This window comes from Lactuca sativa, chromosome 3, assembly GCF_002870075.4.
Source record: "Lactuca sativa cultivar Salinas chromosome 3, Lsat_Salinas_v11, whole genome shotgun sequence".
NCBI lineage: Eukaryota > Viridiplantae > Streptophyta > Magnoliopsida > Asterales > Asteraceae > Lactuca > Lactuca sativa.
The window spans coordinates 140,752,988-140,761,501 of NC_056625.2; the positions used below are offsets into that span (position 1 = coordinate 140,752,988).

At 33.7% G+C, this 8,514-nt stretch overlaps 1 long non-coding RNA gene across 1 annotated transcript; it reads right to left on the minus strand.

Annotated features, from left to right (window-relative positions):
- Positions 1–770: 770 nt before the first annotated feature.
- Positions 771–2,194, minus strand: LOC111911612 (uncharacterized). The gene is made up of 4 exons (XR_006189855.2): positions 1,825–2,194; positions 1,642–1,730; positions 1,428–1,553; positions 771–1,289 (listed from the first exon to the last, which is right to left on the minus strand). It is a non-coding gene; the product is annotated as an uncharacterized LOC111911612 (long non-coding RNA).
- Positions 2,195–8,514: the final 6,320 nt, after the last annotated feature.

Below are 8,514 nucleotides of genomic sequence, written 5' to 3' on the forward strand. Positions count from 1 at the left end.
GATGAGAGAGTACTTTAGTATCGTGTTTTATGATCATCTTAATGTTTATGGAAAAACCATATCACAGTTGATCCTCTAAAGACATCTTAGTGCATTTGTATGAATAAGAAGAGGAATCATGAATTGTTGAAATAATTTAAATCAAGAAGATGGGTCATACTTCATTCCCAAAACAAGTCTTAGAGTCATACTCCGAGATTTTAACCTTGAGTGACATAATCTTAAGAAAGGTTTAAAACACTTACTAATGTAGAGTAAAAGTTTTCTACTCTTGTGCATTTGAAATTGGTAAGTTGTGATGATTTTGGATAAAACAAAGACCAACTAAGGCCAATTGCACTACTAGAAAAATAGCCTTTTACGTCGCGTAATGCGTGTCGTAAAAGGCTCAGACAACGCGCATATGCGCATCAAGGAAGGCCCTGTTATAACAACAGACGAATCGCATTTACGACGCGCATTTACGACACGCATTTACGACGCGCAGTTATGACACATAATGTGTATCAAGGAAGGCCCTGTCATAAAGGAAGACGACACGCATTTGCATGTCGTAACCTTACGACACGTGTGTTTATGACACGCAATGCGTATCAAGGAAGCCCCTATCATAAATAAATATGACACACATTTGCGTGTCATAACCTTTAGTAACCGTTTTCGATATGCATTTACGACGCGTCTTTACGATACTCATTTACGCATAATACAAAATATGTAAACAAATATATACCAAAACAATCAATTTCATCCAATAACATCATGCCAAATAAGTTATCAAAAAATTGTAATACATTGATATTAAAGGGATCTAATTGTACATTGTTATTAAAGGGTTTTACCTAACTATATAACATGATACTGCATCCCTAACTATATAACCGGGTCCTTCGTGTCATTGGATTGCCACCTGGAACTTTAGAAGTACCTTATAAGCAAGTGGGAGTATTGAAGTCTCCAAATTTGCATGCATGAGCCTTAAAATACTTGGCTATTTGCACAACAAGCTAGTTTCCACCAGCAACATGGCAAACATGTCCAAAAACTATTTGAATGACCTAATCATCTTTAAATAGCATCAAATCAGCACCAATTCTCTATATATCTTCTTCATTTAGACCAAAAAAACAATTAAAAGACCTTGAAAACACACATAAGTATGTACTATAGATACAAAATAACAACTTAATTGCCAAATAAAATTACTTTACCTGTACACTGATAAGCAATCAACAATTAGCTCTTGAGATATCAATTGGTTTCACTCATATTTACCAAATGATAGGTACCTGACAGAAGACAACAAGAGTTAAGATTTTAAATATTTATAAAAACTTCCATAACGCAACCAATTATGAATAATGAAACACAACAAGAATCAAGATTTTAAATATTTATAAATACTTCCATAACGCAACAAATTTTACCTTTTCTCTAAGGATGTTTTGGCTGGCTTTAGAGTAATGATTTGGATGATTTATTCCAGAGTCACAAACATATTATAAATAACAAGAAGCTCCATGAATAGCTTCAAAGGTTAAAGTGCATGCTAACTGCAATCCAAAACATATTATATATAACAATTTACAAAAATCAAAATCTGATAATTATATAACTTTGAAATAGTTTTTATATACAAACCTGATAATGTCTCCCTTTTGCCTTATCCACCACTTGCTCCAATTTTCTGCTGCTTACTCCCGTTTTAGCAAGAGCAACCCTTAGATTTTCTTCATTGTAAACAAAATTGATAACTTTTCTTGAATATTATTAAATTTGGGAAATGAGAAAAATAGTAATTAATTTTAAGTTAAATTTGTTAACCTAAAATGACGATAAGGGCAACCCTTAGATTTTCCTCACATGTGTTAATCTGTTCATCTGGTCAACCTACTTCAGTCCAAATGTTTTGTGGGGAAGCATCAAAAGGGATATGTTGTCCACCTACTGTAAACCATAATACTTCACCTAGCTGAACACAAAAAAAAAGATTTACATTGTTGATATAAGTGAAATGATGAAAATGCCCTTACCTTAACATGGACTTCTTCCATGTAGAGACTACCATTAGGAAGTAAAGGGGCAGAAGCTTTATTCATCAATGATCATACACCAACTTTACTATCTACTGGGTTGTCATATATGCATACACGACATGTCACTGGAGTTGTTCCATTGGGAAACTCCAAGGGTAATTCAGCTATTATGTCAAAAATATTTAAAAATTAGAATTAATTATTATTTGGAGTTAAATAATGTTTCGAAATCGAGAGAATTATAATCTACCTTCTCAGTTATGGCAACAGTCTGTATACTAAGAGGGAATTGGAAAACCAAATAATAGCCCCTGAAAATTGTTGAAAATATAAAAAGGGTTTTAGAAACTTGAAATGAGGATTAAAATTAAAATTATATAATTTTGGATTATAATTTACAGGATATAAAGGAGTGTAGACGCCTCTTTCTTTGTCATATATTCCAGGCAATGTTAGTCCGAATACAGCATAAACAGCTACAAAAGTAGATGGAGTTGATGGACCTCTGAAACATAATAAAGTTGAGTGTTATGCAAAAGACTGATTCACATTTCACAGTAGCAACAATCATTGCTTTTTTTTTTCTTTTTTTGCATTTTTTCCTAACTGAAACATGAAAAACATGTAAAATATAGAAAATGACAGAGAACTTGATCCTGTAATGTCTGCATCTTCTTCAGATATTTGGTCATTTTCTTGCTAGAGGGGCACACAAGTACTTCCAGACTATATTGCAATAGATCATAATTCAAGAACTTTGAAATCCATTTCATACTTCGCAAATCAACACGGTTTGTTGATAATTTTAATCTACTAAAGTAAAAACATTTTTAACTTGTAAACTTTAGAGATTCAAAAGTGGATACTGAAATTAAACAACTAAAGTTTAAAATGAGAAAAGATCTAGCGATTACAAAACCTGCAGAAGGTGTGATTTCCTCATGGGAATTCTCCTCCACGTTCTCGCTTTTAAGCATGTCTGATTCATTTATCTTGAAAATCGAGATTACTGCATAACAAAAACGAATTACAAGCGAACGGACTGTAACTATTGTGAAGAAAGATGGATATGGATTATGAAGCTTTGAAATGAGTGAGTGAGATTGAGCTTTCTTTAAATCTCTTGAATATGAGCATGATTTAGGTCCTGATTTTTTGGGATTTCTTTGCAGATTTGATGGGATGAGGGGTTTTCAAAAAGAAATTTTATAGAGATTGATACAGAAACGGAAGATAGTACACGTACAGAAAGGCAGTTTGAAGGGTATTTTAGGAATTTGACTTTACAGAATTATGGGATGTGGAATTGACATATTGCATAAAAGGTACTCTTTTATTAGGAAGAGGATATAGAGTGTGAATTGAGGTTCAACTAGGTAATGTACCTTGTAATATACTGTATCAGTTGCAGTATATAAAACACCAAAAAAAACTATGTTAGAGCACTCAAACTAAAAAACAAAAACAAGGACTCAAATAGATGTTGATACACAAAAAGAAAAAAGAGTAAGTTAATTTGAAAATTTGTAATTTCCCCTGTCACATAAATAGATGACACCAATCAATTACATGAATAAATTTAGGCATTAGATGATAAAATAGATGTTGCTGCACACCTGTACTCTAGAATTAGTGAATTGAAGATATGAAGGATCATAAAATGATACAATAGTGCATGAACTGGTAACTGAGGTCTAGATTAATTATCAAAAAATAACAAAAGTTTGCAATTTTTGAGTCTACTGTGATGGCAAAAAGAAATCAAAGAATATGAAGTTATTGTAAGAAACATATTTGAGTGCTTGGCAATCTCATATTAACAGATTAACAAATGAATCAAACTCAGATTTGAGTGTTTGGCAAAAACTGTTTTAGTGTCAAAACAACCATATTATTTGATTTTGATTCTTCATCGAGTAGCTTTGACTTGAGATTGTTACTGAATTATGTCAACTTTGAATCTTGAACATTATAATGTACATAACCAGGTGGTGTTGGTTTGTTTTAGGTGAATCAAATTAAAGGCCTAAAGCCCTTTTTCTTTTATTTTAAGATGAAGTATGTTGAATACATTCAACTGATTCATAACAGAAGCTAAGATTAAGCTAAGATTATCATAACATAAGCTATAAGACTATATTCCACAGATTTCAGATTTTTAGTCATTTCACCACAGATTCATAGATTTCATCACAGATAAGTCACATATTAAATATATTCAACTGATTGAAGTATACATATAAAATACATACAATTATACAGATTAAACACAAATTTTGACAAAAGCTAAACAAAAATTCCACACAAATTCGGGCTTCTAAAGATTCATCAGTAACACAAATTCCACAAATTCATCACAAATAAGTGTGTCTGCTGAGAGGGGAAAGTCGAGAATTATACCTGAAGTGTGTGGTTGAACGAAAATCTCAAAATAGATGGAGTTGGAGAGTGGGGAGCCTGTCGACTGTCGAGATAAAAGGCAAAGGTACAAAGCTCTTGCGAGATCGACATGTTGCTTGCAAACCAACTCACTTCACCCTAATCGATTGTTACATTGACAGATCGAGATGTTCCTCACTTCAGTGTAGTGTTGGTCGCTGAAAGCCTGAGAAGGAGAAGTGGAGTTGCGACTTGCGAGATACTAAGATATAGATTTAGGGTTACCCTCTTAGACCACAGGGTGGTATAGTGCGGTAAACAAATCGAACACATTTTGAAATTTACAATCATATTTTGTACTTCTTTAAACAGATCGAACACATTTTGAAGTATCAAAATCAAGTTGGCTTTTACTGAACTTCACCATATCTCTAATTAAACTTCTGATTGCTTCCTGAATCCTTTTATTCATAAATGGCTCGCTATCTAGTGAATCATTGAGACGATGAAGGCCAAAGAGAAACACTAAATCGCATATCTTTGTAGTTTTATGCGAGTGATGGGCCTATGTATATGTGAAGGCACTGGTGAGGGATGGAGGAGGTGGCGGGTCAGAAATTAGGGCTTTTTTGGAGAGACGTTTTGAATCACATCCTAGGAGTTGTCTATATATTCGGAATTATGTTTCACCCCCATTGAGTCGTTTTCTTCTTTGTAAGATCCCAAACTAATTAATGAAACCCACCCATCGTTCAATGCCTCCGACCACCACTCATAAGCGGAGATCCCTATGAAGACGAAGGAACTAGGGCTTTTTCTTGCTAATTGGAAGAGGCGGGGGGTTTTAATTGTTGGGATCCAGTATGCGGGTGAAATCCCGACTTCAAACACGTGTTTCATTAAAAAATTGTAAAGCGACACACTTAGATGACACACATTTAATGAAAGGCGCCCTCCCCATTTCCTTTTTTTTCTTTTCTGACACTAATTTTAGGGCACGCACAAATGCGTGTCCTCTATCCTTCAAATATTGCAAAACTGACATTATTTTTTAGTGCACGCACAAATGTGTGTCTTATATCAGTACGTGTCATTGTTTGCGCGTCATTAAAGGACCGTTTTCTAGTAGTATTGTGTGAAGTGTTTTTCTTGATAAGGATTCGCAATAACTCTTGAATATTTGTTTTGTCAAGAAATGATCATGACAATAGAATCTTATATATCAAGAGGGCAGTGCGAGTCTTAAAGATCTTGGAAAAGCTTCAAGAACCATTCAAGAATAAAACCTATTATTTATCACTAGCACATGAATTGAGGTTTATAACCTATCGTGTTGACATATTCTTATTTATGTGCCCATTCCAGTTAAAGTTGACTATGCATGTGAGTTCTATGAGTTCTCAGTTGTTTGCATAACTACTTGGAAGCAATGGTAGGCCCTTATGCTGCCAAGTGGCAAGAAATTAAGATTGAACAAGTTCATTCCATATGAGTTTGGATTTGTCACTAACCTTGTCTTGTGATTATGGTTATGACAAATTCATATGGATAGGAACACATACACCATAAAATCTAAGTGTCACAAGGTTTCTCTCCAATTCATGAAAATGATTGTGAGGAGATGCTTTCACTAAGTAGATTTTAAGGAGATAGCAATTGTGATATTTGCATTCTCAAATTCGATTATGATTATGGCATCCCTATTCATAATTTGAATTGTGAGAAATGGAAAAAAGGTCTAAACATTTCAGACTTATGGCTGTAAGTTCTAAAATTGTTTAGACATACATGTGAGCTATCTAAGGAAAGGTGTATGAACTTGAGAAGCCTAGATAAAGTCTTATCAAAGCATCTCATATCAGAAATCTGAACTTTGGTAAGAAAGTCAATGATGTATTGATTTCTAGAAGTGCATCTGATTTCTGAACACATGTCAAAGCTAGTGGGAGCATAAATGTTACGCTAATAAAAGTAATGATTATTATGCTAGTGGGAGCATAATTATTATGGAAAGTGTTGCAATTTAGCAATGTTAATTATAGAAAACAAAAGTTTCAATTTGCAAAGTTGTGGATTTGAACAGTTGTTTTGCTATAATCAAGGGAGAGAAATTTATACTTCATTTCAAATCTAAAAGCTTAGATTGAGATTTTAATCAATTTTAGTCAAATATATGTGAATGTTATGTTGGAATGGTTCAATATAAGGAAATTCTATATATGGAAATGTTAACTGCATTCTCAAAATTTGATTATGATTACGACATTCCTCTTCATAATCAAAATTATGAGAACATGGAAAATAGAAATATTATAGCAAAAGACTGATTAAGTATCATGTCTTTATGTTAGACATTATGAATTGTATCCCATATGCTTCGGGTATAGGATTGATTGCATATGCTATAATATTCTCGTGTTCTAATTTTCCAAATGCCTAGGGCATTTAGAGGGAAAATGGAATAGAACCGGATATGACTGAAGTGGTTAAACAACTGTTGCAATCTAAGGTTCGCCAAAGATTGGTCGCTTAAGGACAGTTGGAAGTATAATAATGGAAGGACCATATTGACATTATCATGAATAGACAAGAGTCAATTAATAATGAGTTGTCATATGGCAAATATGGAATGTTTCCATATTGGGAGTTGAAGAATAGATGAGAAAGTTTGAAACTTTTATGCAAGAAGAATGTTAAAAGAAATGTACTTTGAATTTGAGACTTCATTTCCATGGAATTGTCTTGTAACAATCTCCAAAAGAATATTTTGTAATATCTTTGGTCAAGTCTCAGTGACTTTTGGCACCTAGACATTACAAAAGAATCATTTCATGATAGTTTAGAATCTAACACTTTCTAGCAGTGACAAGATTTTGGAATTCTTACACTTGCGATAAGGATTAGGAATTTTCGAATGAGCATCATTGAAATGTTTTTTCATTTGATCTATTTCACAAAGTAAGGACCATAGACAAACATAGTTTGTATGCTTGGTGCATGTCATAACTATTGTTTAGACAAACATAGTGTGCATGCTTAGAGCATGGTATAAATATTTTTCTAATTCAAGTATTAAGTTGATTATTCGAAACATTATACAATGAATGATGAGTAATCAATATGGCTCAAAAGTTTAGGGGACATATATGATTAGTATTAATCTTGTGTTTCACTTTGCATGTTTTGACTTCCCGAATAACTAGGTTATTCAAACCATCCACAGTCGATCACACTTTGGAAGTAGGTATTGAGGTAAGACTGTCATGAATGGGTCTGTAGTTTGTCTAGGACAAAGTGGTTGCAGTGTTCATGAGTACTCCTGGAATAAGATTCGAGTATTGGATTCAACACGCGCTCATTTGAATCACTTTACGGATTTTATCACGAGTGATCATGAGACGATAATATCTTATATTCTTCAAACGGAGACGTGTGAGTTGTAGTTGTGAGTCGATTGCACATTGACATATGTAAACGCATCAGTAACTTGGTTGTTATAAAACATATTGTTGTGTGTAATTTGATGAGTAAGTACAAGCGAGCATTTGGGTCGAAGTTTATCCGTTCCTTTTACCCTATGTGGGTAAAAGCGATATATGTGGGCCCCTCAATGATTTAGTGATGACATCAGGCGTGGACTGATTTGATTTGTTCAATTAGTCGGTCGTTATAAATCGGAAATTGGGAAACAACAGATGGACAGAGAGAATGATTATAATCCATGTCTCAGTCTATATGATATCTAGAATGGAGGAATATATGATCCCTTATCTAATGGACACGTCATTGACTAGGTCAGAGTTCGACAACGACTTTTAAGAGCTACGATTGCTAGTCGGGTTGGAGTCATGCTTGCAATAATAGTTATTAGACCATAACTATTATTGGTGTGTAATTGACCCGAGAGTAGCATGGTCGATTTGGGTTGCATGGCACCGGAACAATCTGAAGGATGGATAATTGAGAAGGATTTATTTATGGTTTATTAATATATTATAAGTTCTAATATATTAATATAAGGGGTTGATTTGGTAAATCATTCATTCTTATAAAGTGGGCTTATGATCCATAGTTCTTCATGTTGGGCTAAACCCATGTG